This window comes from Magnolia sinica, chromosome 14 (assembly GCF_029962835.1).
Source record: "Magnolia sinica isolate HGM2019 chromosome 14, MsV1, whole genome shotgun sequence".
Taxonomy (NCBI): domain Eukaryota; kingdom Viridiplantae; phylum Streptophyta; class Magnoliopsida; order Magnoliales; family Magnoliaceae; genus Magnolia; species Magnolia sinica.
The window spans coordinates 37,775,949-37,798,219 of record NC_080586.1 but is presented as its reverse complement, the minus strand read 5'-3'; the positions used below and the strand labels follow the sequence as shown (position 1 = coordinate 37,798,219).

Here is a 22,271-nt window from a genome sequence, read left to right as displayed (position 1 = left end):
ACCAACCATCAAATCCAAAAGTAGTTCCCTCAAAGCTGCAAAACATATCAACAACAATGAGGAGGAGGAAAGTGAAAGGGAAAATGAAGATGAGGAAGTGGCCCTCTTAGCTCAACGGTTCAAAAAATTCTTCCACAAAAACCGTGGCTGACCATTCAAAGGGAAATAGTTGGACAACAAGCGTTATACGGGTAAACCTATTAAAAAGTCTAAAGAGCCATAGTGTTACACGTGCCAAAAATTTGGGCCCCTGTCCACTGAATGCCCCGACAGAAAAACCAAAGGAAAGGCTATGGCAACCACTTGGGATGACACTAAAGAATTAAACTCAGACTTTAGTGATTCAGAGAGTGATGGAGACCAGAAATCCCTGAAAATACTCATGGTCTCCACACCTACAAGCATTCCATTGATAAACGAGGAAATTGGTGAAAAACGGGTTGAAGAGACACTCCCATCAGATGAAGAGAAAGAAGAAGAAGAAAATGATAATTTCCAAGATGCCTATAATCAACTTTACATGCATAACATCAATATCCTTAAAAGACTTGGCATTACTGAAAATAAGAATAAATTGCTGCAAATGGATCTGGATAAAATCTTAGAGAAAAATACACACATAATTAATGATCTTCAGCAATACCACTCAGATAATGATAGGCTGGAAAGAATCAACTCATTTCTGAAATCTAAATCGATGAAACTAAACAAACAGATTGAGTCATTGAAAGACGAAAACACGCGTGTTAAGAATGAAAATCACACACTTATGTTTGATGCATAAAAATCCAAAAAATTTGTTAAGCTGAGTTAAAAATTCTCCCAAAGCAGTGAAAAATTAGAAAGACTCTTAGGGATGGGGAGACCACAAAAAGATAAGGGAGACTGGGATATGAAAAATTCAAACCAAGCCTCACTCCTGCAGCACCAATGGTAGGAAAGAGTGCTACATTAGGAAGTAACACTAGGACTACTCCTATTTGTCATTCATGTGGCGACTCTTGTTATTATAAATTCGAATGCCTCGCTACTGGGAGAACTCTATCGAATTCTGGTTTGAACCTTACAGGAAAATACAAATCAACCGAAAAAATGGTACAAACTGTCACAAGTTCACCAAAGTAGATGGCAAAAGGTAAGCCACTTCCGTCCCCACCAGAAATGACTAAGAATATGGAGAAGCTACTAAGTCAGGTAGCTCAATTGAATCAGAAAACAAATGAATTAATGAAATAAGGAAAAGTGATTCAGCTACCCAACATACCCAAACAAGTTCAAAGCAAAGTAAAAACAACACCTTCAGATAAACTTGGCACAAAATGGGTAGTAAAAGAAACGAAAAATTGCCTAGTAACTCACTCAAGTCCAAAAACAGGCAACAATACTAAGTGGTACTTGGATAGCGGGTGCTCAAGACATGTCCCAGGTGACAAAACTCTTCTCTCCAACTATTCAAATCTTGATGAAGGGAATGTCACTTTTGGTGATGGAAGCACCGTTAAGGTACTAGGGCATGGAACTATCATTGGATCAGAGATGCTCAAAAATGAGAATGCTTTTTATGTAGAAGGTCTGACACACAACCTTTTAAGCATCTCTCAAATATATGACAACAAGCATGTGGTAACATTCTCCACACAAGAGTGTAAGATCTTGGACCTGTCAGGAAAATTAATTACGAAAGGTCTTCGCACAAATGATCAATTTTATGTCATTAGAGGCAATAGGAAGGATGATTTTTGTGCCTAATAGTATGGGAGCACAAATAATTGGTCAAGGCTACAACATCTAAGCCTTGGACATATGAGTGTGAAATGATGTATTTTTGTGATTATCATGATATATTTGAGGATAATATTCCTTAAAAATTATTTTTGAATATAAACATTAGAAATGTTTATAATTGTGGAGATCACAACATTTTGTACAAATTTTTCCATGTATACAAGCTGATATGATCATATTTTATAATATGCATATACGAAAGATTATCAAAGTACTTAGATCAATATCATATCCTTCGATAAGTCAGTCGATGAATCGAACGACTCATCAATGATATCGACAAATCTCGCCCGATAAAAGTTGGGTGAGCGGGAATTTTTTATTTTCTCTTCCGGTTTTGGGGATTTCATCTTCGCAAAGGCTCTCCACCACCATTAACGAAGAAGGAACAGGTTTTCATCCAAAATCCAGTGTCCCCTAGGAATCTTTCACTCTCTTCACTCAAGGTATTCATCATTTGATTGAGTCTTTCTAGGGGTGTTGATTTTAATTTTTTTTTTGCCAATCTTCTCATTCCAGTTAGGCGTTTGGTATCTTCACCCTGTTTTTTCATTGAAAATCTGTGATTCCAATCCTAATCGATGTCTGAAGATAAGGTGAAAGCTCCAATCAATGAAGAACCCTCACAACCTACTCGGCAGAAGTCTCTGGCCCCGTGGGAAAGAGCCAAACCTGCCGAGTCACCAGTTCGTCACCGTGGAACCTCGAGTAGACAGTCAGCCTGCAGTGAGGCCACTGCTACTGCACATGCTCCTCCTCCAGCCGTTGTCATTCCTCCGCTACACGCTAATATTCTAGAAAAATACTTGGGGAGGAGGCTTGTACATGAACACCGAGTAGACAGGGAATGTATTCATCATTTTGACTTGGAATCCCTCCTATCTGCGGTTGATTGGTCACCCATTTTAGATTTCGGAGGACCATGTCATGATGAGAGGACCTATCGTTTCTTTGCGTATTGTCATTCTCTTATCCTTGAGCCTCCATCAATCACAGTCACGGTTGGCGAGATGGATGTTGAAATCACTTCTGAGTCCATCGCACAATTACTTGGTCTCACTGTTTCTCCCATTAACATGTCTGATCTTGAATTGGAAGATCCTACTGTATGATCCAAAATAACCAAATTTTTGTGCCATGGGAGAGATATTCCTTGGTATCAAGGAAATGCACTCAAAGTCAAATATATGGAACCAAAATATCGAGTTTTACATGGGATCTTCTCAGCAAACGTGTATCCAAGGGGAACTAATTGAGCTAATCTTACCGGTTTCATGGTCCTTGTTGTGTATAACATCACTTCTGGTATCAAATTATGCCTGCCTACCCTCATAGTAAACCAGTTGGCTTCTATTATCCACACCTCTCGAGCAAGTCACCTTCCATTCACTCACATCATCCACATGTTGAGCAATGAAATGGGACTTCTTATGACGAACGATCCCAAGCGTCCACTGCAATATTTCAATATGGTCAACATCCGAAAGATGAACCTTAAGTTCCATGAGTTTACGAAGGACAACCCAAGGAAGAGATACAAGGAGAAGCAGAAATGGGGGCAGGAGTAATGCCGACTGAAGAGGAATCACAAGAGCCTCGACTTGTTCTGATTACGCCTGATACTACACAGAAGCAGCGATACAAATTTCATCAGGATTGGGTCGGGGCAACCTTGTGAGGAGTGGCGCGGATTGAGGATAGACTTGATAAACAAGATGAACGGCTCTCAGGCTTGGAGTGGTTGGTGGCCGGATTACAGCATACGGCCCAGCAGATCGTCAACCTATTAACATGCCGTCGTGACGACACTGCTCCTTCTAGCTAAGCGCTGTAGTTTTGCGGATTGCCCCATCACATACACTTGTTCCTCACTCATGCTTAGGGCAGGGATATCTTTTTGGTTGTCCTAAGCACTTATGAGTGTATGTGATGGTCCACTGACTTGTATAGTCTGACAGTTTCATGTGTTTGTCTGGTCCTTAGAAGGACCAAAGATGTTAAAAGTATTGGGATAGTTTTTTTTTTTTTTTTTTTTATTTTGGGGATTCGATACTTGGATTTCTTTTTGGGGAAATGTGTGCCCATAAATGGCTGGATGATGTATTTTTTTTGGATGCTTATATTCTGCCAAGGTTGGGCAGTTACTTTTGATTGCGCTTAATATTTCCATTCATGATAATATCTCTAAATTTACATTTCTATGGGAATGCATATTGGTTATGGACTGAAGATTACTGTTCATCTATCCTTGAGAGGGTTTAATTATGTCATGAAAGAATGTTTCTAGTACTCTATATTCTTATGCATATCTGTGTATTAGCTGTCATCTATGGAATATTCACTACTTTTCGAGGTTATGTTCACATACTAGAAACTGCTGATCATTTATTCCTTAAACTGCGATGGCTCTCCTATTGCCTTACTTCTCTTAATTTCCTTCATGACAACTTTAGTCATTCGATCTATTATTAGTATATTAAACTTTGTCAATGACTGACAAAAAGGGGAGAACAAATCCCACCATGAGAACACTGGTTGGATATATGGTTTTGAGCATGGTGATACAGGTGATAGGGGGAGCAGCTACCTGTATCAAGATTGTGGGTAAACTCCATAGTATATTTGTAAAATTGTGTGAAGTTCATGTATACACAATTTAGGATGTTGTTCTGGGTGTGTTTTAGGTGTTATGTCACGTAATTGACAGGGGGGGGGGGGGATTGAAAGTGCCCTGGCTTGTCAATTAGCATGAGTGTTGAGTCGATGAGTCAAGTGGGCCCCATATGAAGATCGTTCAAGACATTGCCTCAACCGGATGTGTGCTCAGAGCTCATCACAGGTAAACTTAGCCTCGCATCCCAAATCCCAAAACACTAAACAACACGCTTAAGAAAAACTTAGAACAACATAAGTGTTAAAAGTTTAAAAACCTGGTTTCAAAATGGAAAATTCTCTAAGTTTTCAGCTAAGTTTGATATCATCGATTCTTGATCGATATAATTGAACACTCATTCTCGATAAATTGAACTGGTATCGATAATATCAAATTGAGTCGTCTTTATGTCCAGTAACCACAAAGTATTTTGGACAAAATATTTGATAAATCGAAGGCACTTTCGATAAAATCGAATTTCATATATCGATGTTATTGAAGGACAGTCGATGATAACAAAAATCTCAGAGCTCTATCCAGCAAAGGCTTGAAAAATATTCTTGATATTGCTCAAGGAATCGAAGGACAATCGATATCATCGAAATTCAAATCTCGATCATATCAACACACTATCGATAACATCGAAATGGGACAAGTTGTGTCCAGCGAATTTTTTTAAACAAAAATATCTAAATGTTCGAGGAATCGAAACCCACATCAATGTCATCGAAATTCAAATCACGATGATATCGATATAAAACTCGATGCGATCGAATCAGGACAAAACTATTCCAACAAACTTGAAAAGGAGAATCTTATGTGAATGAACGAGGAATTGAGATTGTCTCGATATGATCGTAATTCAAAAATCGTTAAAATTGATATGGGATCAATATCATCGAATTGGGTCAAAAAATGCCCAGCAAGCTTTCTTAAATATTCCTTGAAAAGATTGCATTAAAGGGACATGAGATGTCATGGTATGATGAGGTCATGCATGGGGAATGGTATGGAGAAGAGTTGACTTTAGGGCACACATGAGAGAGGGGTGGTATGGGAGGGTGACATCACACACATGGGTAGAGATTCTGTCACACCTCAGACTCGATAACCGGACTCACAAGGAACCTAATAGCCGGTTTTGGTTACAACAACCTCAGTAGTACCCCACTCGTGGCTCCTGAGACAGGTTCCAATCCTGGGATCCTACAAGGAGGATTTTCATGACCATATATCCATTCTAATATGAGCATACCCAAGATCACAACAAGTATATCTAAGAAATAATAAAGGCACACATAACAAAATCCATTATAAATTTGAGCTTTAATACAATGCTAAAAGGAAATACATCTGATGATAAAAGAAGAAGGAAGAAGATATGCAACACTATGGTCCTTGGCTCAACTCCTATCTAAGCTCTGCTGCTAAGACGCTGACCTAGGATCTCCTACATGCATCAATCATGTATAAGCTTATAGAAAGCTTAGAGGGTGGTGAAAGTGTGTGACAATGGTGCACAGAAGAATGTTAGGAGATACAGAAGAGAAATATGATCAATGCCAATAGCACTAACCTTACTAAGGCTGTCATGAATGCAAGAGGCCATACCAAGGCTATGCAATGCGATGAGTACTGGGCGCCATACCAAGGCGATGCAATATAAAGCTTATACAGCCGATGTAAATGTAATGCAAAGTGATGATAAACCTCATATCTAATCCACAAATCAAGTACAGCTCCATCATAAGGAATCTACTGGGGTCAATTACACTACAAGATGACTACCGCTTTACAGACCCGTACAGTCAAACGAGTGTAAGAGACCACATTACCCGCCTATGGACAGCCAATCACCAGCAAGGCTTAATGGTAGCAGACCCATTCACTAGCTAGTCAAACTCAGCCTAGCCATGCCCTCTCACTTAGGCGAATAAGACCACATCCCATCTCAACCGACTACACGACAGTGGGAGATGCTGCCTAACGGTGTAACGCACTCGGGCGCTTATGATTTCCACTTGGTCACGGCATTGAGGCGTCTTCTAGGTACCTTGAAGGTTTTGGGGCTTTCACCCCAATGCTCAAATAATATATTTTTAGTGTCCACATACGGCCATCCACGAATACCCTTGTGGAGGAAAGGCCCTGATGAAGCAAGGGCAATAATATCCATGAGATATGATGCCAAATGCATGAATCATGCATGCCAATCATGCACTAGCTCCAAGCACTCAATGTGCACAAGAGGGGAAACTCCACCCCTCCATTATATCAACCCAATGACCACACACACAATGCAATCCAATCACACCATGATGTATATGGGTCATGAGAGTGCACCATACGGCAATGAAGACTTAGAACATACTCCTCCTTCCCAGGGGGGGGGGGGGGGAACAAGTTTAGGTATTTCAACAAGATTACTAAGGGATCATCTTCTAGTGGGGGCCCAATACTTTGGGGTAGCCCACAAACTAAGAAGGGCCATATAAGCCTAAATGAATAAGCGGTCCTATCAATGGTCCAAGGTAGGCCTTCAACCACCTATAACAACCCCATGGACCTACCTTAGGGCCACCAAGGAGAACATCTAACCTCAATTGGGTCCCAAAAAGTAGCCCACTAATACTCGAATATGAAGTAAGGCCTAGGGCCTAAGGCAATCCATAGTCTAGTGGGCTATACTCAAAGCCCAACTCATAGGCAATATGGTGGGCCCTCAAGCAAGGTTTGGGCCCAACCATAAAGGTCACAAATCCACATATTGTGGTGGGCCTAGTGGGCAGCTCAGTTATCCAACCATGTGGGCAATTTCTATGCTTTATCCAAATGAGTTGGGCCTCACAACTTGGCCCAAGTATAAGGTTATTTTGGTGGGCAACTAAGGGTCCAACTACTTGCACATTATGGGCCATAAACGCATCATAATAAATAGTGAGATACAGGCCCAAAGGTCAAGGACCTAAGTAGAAAATTCCAAGATAAATGGGCCTATAAAGTCCAACCAAAACTATGAACATAGATCCAAAATAAAATCCAATTGAGGTGGGCCTCCTAGTGTGCACAAATGAAGCCCAAATGCACCTCAGAAAATGGTAAGCTTATGTGCATAATTCATCCTTAAATCTAGTGGGCCATGCTGCCCCAAATCATACCATTAGAGGCAACCAATATGGGCCTATTGCTGGAATTTCCAGCCCACCCATTTATGGGCTTGCTGGAGTCCAATAATAATAAATATAAATTAAGTTTATGTTCATTGGTGGCCCACATATGTCCTTGTGGGTCCTACCAAATGAGCGTAATGAATCACACACATAAATTAGGTGGACCATGCTATTGGACTGGAAGTCCAACAATAGTCTAATGGGCCTGGGCGTCCCAAGGTGGAAGGTCCTATGGGCCTGGGCAATTAGCCAAAAGACACAACTAAATGGGTCAAAAAAATGGATGCCACTAAGGGAGATGGTCATGTCCCACATGGAACACAAATGGATGGATGGTGGGGATAACAAATACATTAAGGTGGGCCCACAAAGAGGGTGCACGGCCCAGCCTGGGCTCCCAATCTGGTGGGCTGGTCCAGCCACACCACGGTCATCACATGAGTCCATTAACCCCGAAACTTGGTACGTGGGTCCTACCATAGGTGGGCCACCTCTCTATTAAATTTCATAAATTTTGGACTAACATAAGTATTTTAATTAATTTAAAGAACATAGACTGTCCAGAAAATCTGTTTAGTGCAAATTTTTAATAGGCCCTGATATGAGCTTCCAATGGTGTGGATTAATAGCCACTAAAAATAGGGAAAAAACAGTTTATATGTCCCCTCATTTATGTACTACAAAGTGGGATCCACGGATGTGGCCCACTAGTGGAAAAATTATTTTATATTTAAGGAATTTCACACTGATATGTTGTTGAAACAGTGCAGAAATTACAGACTAACCGCCTCGCTTGGGCCACACCTTTGGGACTTCAATCAGGAGTAGATGGGGCTACAATTTGGGGAACATCAAGGTGAGATCCCCACCTTTCTGAAAAGTATATTTGATGGGTATGAAAAGCCCCCAATTAGTCACAATTTCAGGCCCAAAACTAATAGAAATCTGTCCCAAAAATCTGGACAACAATACATTCTTGAATTAAAATAAATGTAGAAGCCATTTAAGGAAAGGATTAGCCCATAAGTTTGGTGCCATGGCCCACCCTAGTGGGCCCCACAATTTTCTAGATCGAATTTAAAATTTTCCACTCTTGCATGCAACATTTAGGGTGGCAAATGGGATACCTTAACCATAGTGTAGGTTGGGTATGGGCGTCCCAACTTTGCTGGGCTTTCCTGGACAATCCAGGTCCACTAAGTGGACCACACATACATCATCAGAAATACAAGAGAAGGGAGAGGAAAGGAAGGATATTCGGCCATCGGGGGAACGCTCTGCCACTATTGACCCTTCCCCAACACAATCACAACCACATATACTATACATATACAAAATACAACATGGATTTCATCATGCATGGCCTAGATCCAAGATGAATGGTTGGGATGCCATCTCAACCATGATGGAAGGGCCTAGATGAACCATCATGCTTAAGGAATGAGAAGAAATCACCATGAAAGGAATCCATCAAGGGAATCCCCATGTATGGACATGCATGCACAAGATGGGCCCAATGGCCACATCTCGAAGGTTGTGTAGGATCTCCACCATTGATTGGTGGGTCCTACACATCCCAAATGAGAAAGAGGGAAGGATCTAATTTAAGAAGAAGAGATCTACATGATATGGAGAGCACCCGCCTTGATCCTTACAAAAATCTAGGTATTCTTACTCCCAGCACTCCAAGGGAGATGGATGGATGGGTGAGATGAACTTGTGATGGATGGCTTTGGAGAGATTAAGGAGAGAAGAGGCAAAAAAAATGGAGAGGGAGAGGTGGGGACGTCCCACCTTCTTCTAACAAGAAAGAAGAAAAAGAAAAGAGGGAAAATGAGAGGGAGAGAGAGAGAGAGAGAGAGAGAGAGAGAGAGAGAGAGGTGTTTGTAGGAAGGAAATGATTGTAGCTTGTTTAGGGAAGAGAAATTTCAACATTTTCTCTTGAGAAATGGGGCTTTGGTTAGAGAGATAATGATAGGCTAGCAAAAGAGGACCTAAGGGAGCCTATATGTTAGGGTTGTGGGTAGTGTATGAGTGATGGGTAGTGTAAAACATGGGATTTGGGTAGTGTGTGTGTGGTGTGTGTGTTGTAACTTGTGCCAAAAGATGGGATCACCTAGAAATTTGTGCACACTACCCTTAGGTGGGCCACATGATCATGATCAGGGCTAGAAAATAAAATGCACACAACTTATGATCTACATGTCGGATGGATGCACAAGATGCGTCATTAGAACCGCAATGACGATGCGAATAAGATGACATAGGTTTCAGCTCGATTGGAGTCAGGTCTACATGACCGGACTTAAGGATGACCGCAAACACTATCCCAGGGTCTCGGGTCACCGGGATTCGACCGGTAAGATCGCGGGACCAAGGGAAATGAAATGCATACCTGCACACACATGCACACACATGAACTCGGGTCGAGTCTTACAACCCTCCCCACCAACAAAGAAATTTTATCCTCGAAATTGACCAATCTAGGACAAAATGAAAGGAAAAACACCACCATCATAAAATAATCATCTAAGAGAAGGCAATGCATACAATCATATATCAATCAACAAACAAATGGGGATAATGCTCTCTAATATCAACCTCGCGTTCCCAAGACGTCTCTGCCTCCGAATGATGACCCCACTGCACCTTTACTAAGGGAATGACCTTAGTCCTAAGGACCTGCTCATTCCAATCAAGAATACGAATCGGCTGCTTGATGTAAGAGGCATCCTCATGGACCTCGAGTGGCTATTAATCAATTACAGGAATGGTGTCCGACCCACACTTCTGTATAGAAACATGGAACACATCGTAAATCGTGGAAAACTGAGGAGATAAGGCAAGCCTATAGGCCACAACGCCCATGCGCTCGGTAATCTCAAAAGGTCTAATAAATCTTGGGGTAAGCTTGCCCTTCACATCAAATCAAACCATGCCTTTCATAGGCAAGACCTTGAGATATACCGTCTCCAACTACAAACTCAAGGGGTCGACGCTAATAATCAGCAAATCTTCTGCCAACTCTGAGCTGTCCGCATCCTCTGCCTGATAACATCAATAATCTCCGATGTCTATATCACAAGCTTAGGACCTAAGAGATGACACTCTCTAACCTTGGTCCAACAGCTAGGAGATCTGCACGGTCTACTATAAAGTGCCTCAAAAGGAGCCATACCGATAGTCGCCTAATAGCTATTGTTGTATGGGAACTCGGCGAGACGTAAATGCTCATCCCAACTGCCCATGAAGTTGATCATACAGACTCAAAGCATATCCTTAAGGATCTGATTGACCCTTTCAGTCTGCCTATCCGTCTGCGGATGATAAGAGGTGCTGAGAAGCTAGGTAGACTCCATCGCCTGTTGGAAACTCCTCCAAAACAGAGACGTAAATCTGGAGTCTCAGTCAGAAATGATCGAAACTGAATGCCGTGCATTCTCACTATCTCCTCAATGAATACCTTTGCAAGTCGGTCCATAGTCCAGGAAGCACGCATCTGAATTAAATGCGCTGACTTCATCAGACGATCAACGACAACCTAGATGGTATTGTGACCGTGCTGAGTCCTCGGTAAACCTGTGATGAAATCGATCGACACATGCTCCCATTTCCACACTGGAATGCTCAATGGCTGCAAGGGACCAGGGGGTCTTTAGTGATTGACCTTGACACGCTGGCATGTGCCACACTCGGCCACAAAGCTAACAATCTAACGTTTCATCCCCAACCAAAAATACTGCCTCCTCATATCTTTATACATCTTCGTGAAGCCCGGGTGAATAGTAAGTATTGATCGGTGTGCCTCGGTCATCAGATCATGACACAACTCTGGCACGTCTGGGACACACAATTGCCTCTGAAGCGTAATCCACCATCGAACCAATCTGCCAGTCTAACTACTCCATGGATGAGGCATTTGCTTGGTACTACTGAAGCAACTCATCTGTTTGGTGAGCCTCGATCAGCCTAGCCACCAAAGAGGGTTGAATCGACAAGCTCGAAAACTAAATAATAGAAGAATGCAGACCGAACTTAAAGTCAAACTCTGAAATATCCTTGAGGATCTGCCACTCTCGCACCATCATCTGCCACCAGGCCTCGTGGCTGATAGCTGAGTGCATCTGCCACCATGTTCGCCTTACCCGGGTGGTACTGAAGGTTGAAATCATAATCCTTCAACAGCTCCATCCATCACCTCTGACACAGGTTCAATTTGGACTGCGAAAATAGATACTTCAAGCTCTTATGATCCGAGAAGAGCTCGAACCTGACCCCATATAGATAATGCCTCCACACCTTTAGTGCGAAGACAACCGCTGGTAGCTTCAAATCATGGGTGGGGTAGTTCCTCTCATGGACCTTAAGCTGGTGCGAGGCATACGCCACTGGCTTCTAGTGCTGTATCAGGACAGCACCCAAGCCAACTCTAGAGGCATCGGTGAAAACAATAAAATCCTCACTCCCATAAGGAAGAGTGAGAATAGGAGCAGATGTGAGGCGATCTTTCAACTTTATAAATGCCTCCTCGCAGGCGTCACTCCAGACAAACTTGGCACCCTTCCGAGTCAACCGGGTTAGCGGTGCTGCATTACGGGAAAAAACCTCAATAAACTGATGATAATATCCCACTAAACCAATGAAGCTATGGATCTTGGACGTATTCATGGGCTGGCCCCACTGACGCACAACATCAACCTTCGAGGGGTCCACAACGACACCCTCCCTTGTTAACACATGACCGAGGAATTTCACCTCCTCCTGCCAGAACTTTTCCAGCTTCACATACAGCTGGTGGGCACGGAGGGTCTCCAACACAATCTGCAAGTGCTCAACATGGTCCTCCTGGGTCCTCGAATATACAAGAATATCATCAATGAACACCACCGCAACCTGATCGTGGAACGGTCGGAAGACCTCGTTCATTAGCTGCATAAATATGGTGGGCGCATTGGTTAGTCCAAATGACATAACTAGGTACTCAAAGTGACCGTAGCGCGTCAGGAAAGCCGTCTTCGGAATGTCCTCCTCTCGAACCCTGATCTGATGGTAACCAGAGCGCAAGTCTATCTTGGAAAAATACTGTGCACCTTGCAACTGGTCAAACAGATCATCAATATGGGGAAGCACAGCGCCAAAATCACAAATTTACGACGGACCAAATCTGTCGTAAAACCAAATAAATGATGGATTTCATCTGTCGCTTAGTCCGTCGCTATTTACTGGGTCATTTTTTTCGACGAATAAAATCTTTCGTTTAATCTACGACAGATAAGGTCTGTTGCGTAGTAGCGATGGATAAGATCGGTGTCAAAAAATAAAAAATCCGTCGTCAAAATTTGAAAAAAAACCATCATCAATAAAAATATTAGCAACGGATAAGGTCTGTCACTAATATGAGTAGAGCGACGGACTTCAAATCCGTCGATTTTCAACTTGTTCAGAAATTAGATACGAATTTGGTCCGTCGCTAAAATATCTATGAATAAAAAAAATAACTCCAGATTTTTTATTATTATTATTTTTTTTAATCTTACACATGATAGTCATTCAAAAAATAATTCACACGATTGGATAGCAACAACATCAAACGTGGGAGTGAGGTTAGGCAATTTTCATAATCATTATGCGAAATGTACAATTACTTGCCAAGGGATAACTACTTCCATTGATTAATAAACATGGGATAGACATTCTCATGTATCATGACTCCATCGTAAGTACATACCAGGGGAGACGAAATTACTTTGTTGATTAATAACAGGTAGAAGTAATTACTTTCATTTCATACATTAATAACAATGGGACAGAGAGCCTCAACTCTCATGTATCATGATTCTATTGTAAGTTGTGAGAACAAGCTTTCCTCATGTATCATGATTCTATTTCTACAATTGCCACAAAAGTGATTCGTTAGAATCATAAGCAATTCATGATGGGCTCTAGCAAATAAATGGATTAAAACTTCCAAAGGCGCTATGTGATGAACGATATGTAATAGTCCATTGCTAGGTTAATTCAATGTGTTCACACGAACTCAGAACCAAATTACAACAGGAAATAAGCCACCCCAAATTAGCATATGAACACGAGAGAGAGAGAGAGAGAGAGAGAGAGAGAGAGAGAGAGATAACAAAAAGAAATTAATTACATTTCAACCTTTTTCCCGTGATTTGGATAGATCATATGACTTGGTTCATGTTACATGGTAAACTAATGAGATTATTTGGAATAACTTTTGATCTTCACCAATTTGACTAGTGATGTGGACTATGACATGATTAAAATATCTTACTAATATAATTCTCAATTTTGGATCCGCCTTTTGATGATCACATCCAATCTCTTCAAGGAATAGCTAGTAAGACAAAAATGAAAATGGAGAATTAAAATATTTCTTGATAGTTATAGAGATTCAACCATTTCTGTTAGCGCATTTTCATACCTGACATGTTGTTTTAGTAATTTCTAAATACCAAGTGCAACATCCCACATTCAATATATCCTAGGTTCATCTCAGGTTAAGATGCTCTCAACAACTAAATGAGATAGAACCTTGTCTAATTTAGTGCTATGCCATGACATCAAAATCTTACCTTTGATGTCCCAGCTACTTCATCAGAAAAACACTGGAATAGCTGCTCATGTTTTCATGAAGCTTTGGCAGCTCCAACACTGGAATATCTCCCGCAGATGTAATTCCATCATGGCCAGATGACGTCTCTGACATATCCTCAAACTTCATGAACTGTGACATCTGCGTTGCTGCCAAATGTGCGTAACTTATTTGTGCTACTGAGGGGTAAAAAAATCATTAAACAACATTATGATTAAATGCACTGCACAGTTCTTACCAAAAGAAGAACAAAAAGAAGATGTGCGCATTTCATATCCAGGAAGTTAACCAGATCGGGACGCCACTGTGTGGATCCATCATTAACCCTTTTCCCCAAAGATAGGGTTAAACATTGGTGAAACTAGCTGATTATTGTAGGCCACTGATCGCTCTACAAAAACATTGCCAAACATTTGGGGAATTTCCCATCCATGGTTAGGTCCAAACCAACTATGGTCGGTATAGCTAAAAAAAATGGGTCCCAACTCGAAAAAACTTAGGGGCGACTCAGGCAGGTTGGGCCAGGTTGAGGGTCAACCTCCAACCCGACTCGATCTGAAATCCAACCTAGGTAGGCAAACCCAACTTGAATTCCTCTATTCTTAACCAATGAGACACTATTCCCCACCAGACCTAACCCATCCTGAATTTGTTAAAGCCAATCCTTAACCAAATTTCAAATTATTTTGGAGTTTTCTAACCCTAACCCAAACGAGGAACCCACTAACCCAACCCTAACTCAACCTTAGGTTATGTTTGGGTAAGTAAGGTTTTGGTTGATCCCAAGATGCAACCCTAAAACTCAAAAGAGTCCCTTGACAGGGAGATAGTAATTAAAACCCATCATAACATAAAATAGGCAATTACCACATAACAGGAACACGGTACTTACCGATTGATATCGCAGTTGTGCTCCTCTAACACCTGAACAGATGTAGAGCAATACGATAAATAATTTCAGCATTTACCCATACATTGTAAGGGACATAAATAAAGTCATTGTATACAAAAGAGGTGGAGGGAAAGGCTACTTACACATAGGACAATGAATGCACAAGCTCCTGGAGATCATCAAGGGAGAAGCCAATCTCATCCAACAAAACATGGTAGTGAGTAGGGCGCGTTGTTCCCTGTTTAAAGGAAAAGACGATGCAAATGTAAGCAATCCACACCCACCTTGATTGATTGTGGCCAACTCTTTCTGCTTGTGTATGGATATGAGCACAGTAAAAAAGACCAGGTGATGTAATCAATCAAGGGAGGATGGATGGTGACTTCCCAGAATTTAACACAAAGGTCAGCTCCACATCAAATATTACAATCATTCCTGCGTGTGAGCACATGTAGAAGTCATGGTTTTGTGGATGGCAAATTGCTTTGTCCACAACAGTGCCTGTACAAGTGAAAAGATAAAGAACCAAAAAGAAATAAATAAAAGGACAATTCACATTGAACAAGCTCAGGAAGTAAAATTTCCAGCACAAAATGTTCATGTACCCAGATAATAATAGCCATTTGGAGCTGAGAATAAAAGCTTCAAAGCAAGTAATTCAATGCTCATCTGGAATATCTTAGTTCCAGAGATCAACATGATTTGTTAGCACCAAAGGCAAATGAGATATATTTCGGGGCAGGTATAAGGCCCAGTGCTATCCCAAAAGAAAAATAATCTCCTTTGCACTAACTTCTACTTGGGATGAGCATCCCACTAAAGCATTAACAAACAACCATGATGGATTGAAGTGAAAATTTTATTTTCAATACTCTTTTCTTCGAGAAATTTATGAAGAGGCTAACCATGTGGAACATTGTCCGAAGATTGAAGCTGGAAGAATTTAGTGTGGTGTTTTTTTTTTAAGCCACAATAACTGTAAACTTTGGTGACCAGTTCTCATAAAGGAATTTACAGGCCTACAATGACAAAGATAAAGGTGAAAAGATCACAACCCTGCATTTTTTTAGATAGGTACACTTTGTAGCTTTGATAATTATTCATGGCATTTTCCATGGCAAGAATACCTCCATAATCTGATCTAGCTCGATGTTTAGGACCTGTGTGAATTGTGATTCACTCACTCCATCCCTATTCAAAGAAAAAATAGATGGCAAGAATATGAGACAGTTGAAACTGAAATAGGATGGGGAAAGGAGAACTGAATTTATATAATTTAACTATTAGAATATTTTGTTTCATTACAAGTCCACGATATTATAAAATCTTTTCATGCACCTACACATTCATCCCCAAAAGACACTACATTGCAGAAATGTATAAACATGATAATCAGTGCATAACTTCAAATAGTTTCTTTTAGTTAAAATGAGCAAGAATGGTAAAGCAAAATAGAAGGTAAGATCCTAAGACTAAAAAATTCTCTGTTTTCCCCTTTGAAGGTTAAGGCAAAATCTGTTACAGCTCAAATTCAATAGACCTAGAAACCCAGTCCTCAACACCATTAAACCTAGGAAAAAAAACTTTTTTACTGACCTTACTATGCCACTGTCCTTGGTGTTTGAGGTGGGCTTAAACAGAGAATCTATCCTTTCAACCTTGGGTGAATGCGTCCTCACAGATGCCCTATACCAAGAAATCAAGGGCCAGTGCCTAGAGCTGACAACCTAAGAGCATAAATAAAGAAAAATAGAACAACACAGATAATGAGAAGCAGAAACAAGTGTACTACCACTCTATGACTAATAGTTGAAAAGGAAAATCATGCATCTTATCTTACCGCCGTAATTGATGGCACGTCAGACTGGCCTGGGGAACCATGTGATACATCCATCCCCAGGATGATTGTGGGAACTCTAGAAATCAGGGGAATGGAAGGTGAGTGTTCAACTGCAAGTAATTCATTCATTCATTCCACCAAGCCGTTGAAAAGAAAGGAAATGAGGTTGTCAGCTAATAGGTCAAACTTGGTTTTTTGTGTGTATGTGTGTCCTCTAATCCGATAGGTCAAACTTCATGAGAGAAGTAGCAGTTAGGGAAAGGAAATCTAACTGTCCAAATTTAATGGATACTACAACCATGAAAAATATTATAAATATCATTACATTATTTATTAGACATGAAATCAGGACAGAGTCTACCCATCCCAGCTGGACATAAGGGTGTAGCTCAAGCAGGTTGGTCTGGGTTGAGGGTCAACCCAAGCCCACCTGTAAGCCAACCTGACCTATATTCCAACTGAGGTGCAAAACTCGAAAACAACCCCAATTTCTACTCAACTCAACCAAATTCAAACACATGATATTCCCAACCTGACCCAACAAAAATTTGCTTAACCTGAACCCAACACAGTTTCATATGAGGTTGGCATTTTCCAATCTGAGGACCTTGACAACCCAACCCAATGTGACCCAAACACTTGTAATACTCCCAACTTGACCCAACCCGACCCAAACCAGGGTTTGGGTCTCTTTAATTAGGCTCAGGTTGCCCATGCCCAGGCTAATAGGTCCAAGCCTAGCCCAAAATTAAGACAGGATCATCGAGCCAAATGGCCAACCCAGCCCATTGCGACCCTTTGGTCCACACAAGGTTAAGATCCCAACAGAATTTGGAATTCAAAATAGAATTAATCACTTTTCAAGTGGGTTTGAACAAGAAACATCGTTGGATTTAAAGTTTGGGTATTGTGTTCTTTTAAAGCCTTCATTTAGATACTTACATTGCCTACAAACGATTGCAGGAGAAAAGTCATGTGGAAGCCACTCAAAGAAATTGCAGGACTAACTCAATATGATGCACCATCTCCGGTCTCAACTCCAGGAATGTCCTAAGGACTTCATATATGTAAAATGAAAATGCATGTGACAATCAAAAATAAAAACTTCTATGAGTTCTTACTATCACGTGCTTGTAATTATTGTAAAGGACAATGCAATGCTTCCCTCAGACATTTTACCAAACAGCCTCAAGGCATCATCAATGATACCACAGTTATGTATCTCTCCATATTGGGCCGTTTTGGGCCAATGCAAGACTGATACACCTGTATCGTTCATGGGCAACAGTGGCACATATTGAACGATACGTACTAGCTCCGGACAATACTTCGAAACCTTGATCCAGAAATATCTTACAAGCTAGCTTGCTGCCGTGCTAAAGAGTGGCAGCAAAACCTTGATGGAGAGATATACAACATAGTTTAAACACTCACAGCTGGCTTCTTCCCATCGAAAAGAATCCTAAAAAAGACTCTTACAATCACCACCATAATTTATTTACAACATTCAAATAAAAACAAAATTATAGGAGGGAGAAATGTCAAACATTGAAGATAAAAGACCTTTAAAGAGGCAAGTTCCCTTAAGCCCTTTTCAAGTGAAAACATGCTCACAAGTTGTCCATAAATGCAAACATAAAATAAAATAAAAACATGTGATTTCTTATGTGTGAGTAAAAAATAGAAGCTTTCAAACATTTCCACTGAAAAAATTATCATGGACTTTACAAACCAATTCAACGCTCATATGGAGTGCCAGCCAAATGAGTGTACAAAGTCATACCATTAGCTATTTTTTTATTTTTTTTTCTGGAATGGAATTTTTTTTCTGTGTGTGCAGAGGATGAGCATAATGTTGTGTGGTTTTGGCTAGAGAAAGACAAGCCACATGAATACCCTATGTGTTCTCAATATTTCATGGTAAATGGAGATCACTTCATGTATCGTTTTACAGGGGTAGTCAAAGGTAACTACTTCAATAGCGTTCAGCGTATTAAAGGGCCCACCTATCTGATTATAAACTTGGGTCCACCTGTCCAAACAAGCCATTAGTCTAAAAAAATGATCCCCAGATATTGTGTAGATATTGTCCTGTGAGTTTCATTTGGATGTGTATGATCTGTTCAATTAATCTCAACGGGCCATCATCTAGCCCACTCTTCATCTGTTGAGTAGAAGGAAATTTGTGGACACTAACTGCACATTAGCAGACACTAACTGCACCTAAACAACAAATGAAAATGAATTTAAAGATTAAATAAACAAATAAACTAAGATCTTGGCAACAAAAACTCTAAACTACCAAACATCCACGACTATTTCACCATTTAGCTAAAACACAAAGGGAACTCTGTTCATGATGGGTACTAACATGTAAATGGATCAAATTGTTGATTTGATCTATTTTTCTGTAAAAGATCATGACTGTTCCTATTAAAGGTCATTGAACAAGAATCTTAAAGACAATGGGCCACATCTTGATTTTAAAGGCAATGGGCCATCACGAGGAAAACATCACCACAACATCAATCCAACTTAGGCATGTGCAACCATGCTGACTAAGAAAGAAAAATAGATTATCAACAGAAGAAACATGCTCTTGTCTAGCACTCACATTGAACTTATTTGATTTATATATTGAGGTGCACAGGATGCCGCCAACTTTAAGGCCATTTAAGTGAAGATCAATTGGCCAATTTATTCTAACATTAAGATGTGGCAAACCCTGAAATTAGACCATTTTCGCAAGCTAAAGTAAATACTAACTTTAAAATATAGAACATGAGATGTAAAATTTAAAACTAAATCAAATAAACTAGTGCATGAGCAGGCATAGAAAAAAAAAAGCAACATTTCTATTAGTTAATGGATCAAATTTTGATCATAGACTACACAACAATGAAGCCTCAAAATCATTATTAACTTTTCAAGGTTTTTTCCTGCAACAGCTATATCAACATTTTTAAGATTTCAACTTCCATAAAACCGCCATGCATATAAATAAATAAATAAAAGAAAACTATAGAAGTTGCATTTTGTACTTGACTATTAGTCAATGAAAAGAATCTATAATGACAAAAGTATATATCTTTAACATTTAAAATATAATAATTTAAAGAGACAACCTCACACATGACTAGTTGGAAAAGAATTTACCATCCACCTAGAGCATAAATTCCAAAGTGTCAAGTGTGTACAGCATCCCACTCGTCCAAAAGGTTTGGCCCCCACCACAAAGAATGCTCAACATAAAAATCAGACTCGTCCACTCATCATGTAGCCTACACCAAAGAAAACAATTGGCAGATAACTGCCAATTTGATAATCCTAATAAGATTCATGTGTTGAAGTTTTGCAATCAACAAAACCTAATTTTTGAATTCTTCAATCCCTAGCCGCAAATTCTTGGAAAGCCTTTTCCTTGTTATTTCCTAACAATTCATCAACTTACCTTGAAAGTAACCATCCAGCAAATTTGGGTTTTAATTACAATCAAGAAGCACATAAATCCATCCATTTTTAAAATGATCATAATCATGTAATAGCAAATTTGGCAGTGAAATTGGTAAAAAAAAAAAAAAAATCTAGTTCAGTCAGCTAGCCCTTTGTACGAAATAGACATATCACATCACACTATTTACCTTAAGACAATCGAGATCTCATAATTCCTGTGTTTAACCATAACCACCATCTGCAAACTCGTGAATAGCCAAACCAACCATTGTAAGGTGTAGGAAGTAATCAGGCGTAACAAGGCATCATATATATAACCTACACAACATATATATTCATTTATAATAAAGCACATAAGCTACAGTCATACCACAACTAGGAAAGGTAAACACATCAAACCACCTTATTTACTTCTGAGAGTTGATCACCTACAAACCACTGTATTCTAACTTATGATGCAACCAAATCTTTTCTGAAACACGTCTTCCATAATTTTACAACCAAATACATCGAATCAGGTAAGGAATCCTATTAGATTGCGCCAAATACCAGGAAAAAATCAGATCTAATCTCCAAACTGAATTTATAGCTTCAAAAACCTAAAGAAACCGTAATAAGATAAGATGGACAAGATCTCTCCATAAACCATGAAAAAACATCATTCTGGGGAAAGAAAATGTATGCTCTATCCCAAAACGTTGTATGGAATCTTTGTCCCTAAATGCGCCATTTCTTTTCGACGGCATTGGAGTAACAGAAATCCCCAGATCCCCAGTAAATAAATAAATAAAACATATAAGGTGAAATCCCCAATTCCAAAAATCCTCAGATCCCCAAAATCCTAAAATCCCCAAATCCCGAATTCGTAAAATCTGAAAAACCCCGATTCGAGGTCCACATTCAAATCTGTAAGCCCTAAAATCTCCAAATCCCTAAATGAGGGTCCACATCAAATCAAAAATCTATAAATTACTAAATCCCCAAATTCCTAAATCAGCAGTGAGATTGAGATTGAGAGAGAGAGAGAGAGATACCTCACATTCGACAAATAGCCATCAACCGAGCTTCAGAGAGAGAGCGAGGGCATGCGTGGGCAGGGCGTTCGTGGATCAAAGAAACACACAAGAAAGGTTAGGGAGACAGAGAGAGAGAGAGAGAGCAAGAAGAGAGAGAGAGAGAGAGAGAGAGAGAGGAAGAAGAAGAGGAGGGAGTGGGGATTAGGACGAAAGAGAGAGAGAGAGAGGAGAGGATTAGGGTGAGAGAGAGAGGAAGAGGATTAGGGGGAGAGAGAGAGAGAAGGGGACGTGGATTAGCCACTGACAGGTTGTGTAACGAGACTTGCTACTGAAGTGACATCACCAAGTTCTGTGGGGCCTACAATGATGTATGTGTTGTATCCAAACCATCCATCCATTTGGAGATATCATTTTAGGGCATCATCCAAAGAATGAGGCAGATCGAAAGCTTTAGTAGACCTCACGACATAAAACAGTGGGGAGATTGATTACCACCGTTGAAACCTTCCTAAGGCCGACCATGATGTTTATTTGAAATCCAAACTATTCACAAGTTAACACATACATGAAAGAAGGTAAAACACAAGTATCAGCTTAATCGAAAACTTTTATGGGCCCTAGAAGTTTTTAATGGTGGGCGTCACTCTCCCACTCTTTTCTGTGGTGTGGTCCACTGGAGGTTTGGATTAGACTCATTCTTTGTCTATTTCCCTAAAATGATCTCTCCAAATAGATGGATGGAGTGGATACAAAGAATACATCATCATGGGGCTATAGAACTTAGTGATGTCAGTCTTGCTACTCAACCCGTCAGTAGTTGATTCGCATCCAGGAGATCCCGCGAAA

The 22,271-nt window shown here is 40.3% G+C and overlaps 1 long non-coding RNA gene across 3 annotated transcripts; it reads right to left on the bottom strand.

Annotated features, from left to right (window-relative positions):
* Nucleotides 1-13,951: 13,951 nt before the first annotated feature.
* Nucleotides 13,952-16,372, bottom strand: LOC131225322 (uncharacterized). 3 transcript variants are annotated; one of them, XR_009161302.1, is made up of 7 exons: nt 16,244-16,372; nt 16,022-16,135; nt 15,544-15,617; nt 15,260-15,354; nt 15,117-15,148; nt 14,205-14,403; nt 13,952-13,966 (listed from the first exon to the last, which is right to left on the bottom strand). It is a non-coding gene; the product is annotated as an uncharacterized LOC131225322 (long non-coding RNA). The 3 variants fall into 3 exon arrangements; XR_009161301.1 differs by lacking the exon at nt 13,952-13,966 and having other exon boundaries at nt 14,122-14,403; XR_009161303.1 differs by lacking the exons at nt 13,952-13,966; nt 16,022-16,135 and having other exon boundaries at nt 14,157-14,403; nt 16,244-16,262.
* Nucleotides 16,373-22,271: the final 5,899 nt, after the last annotated feature.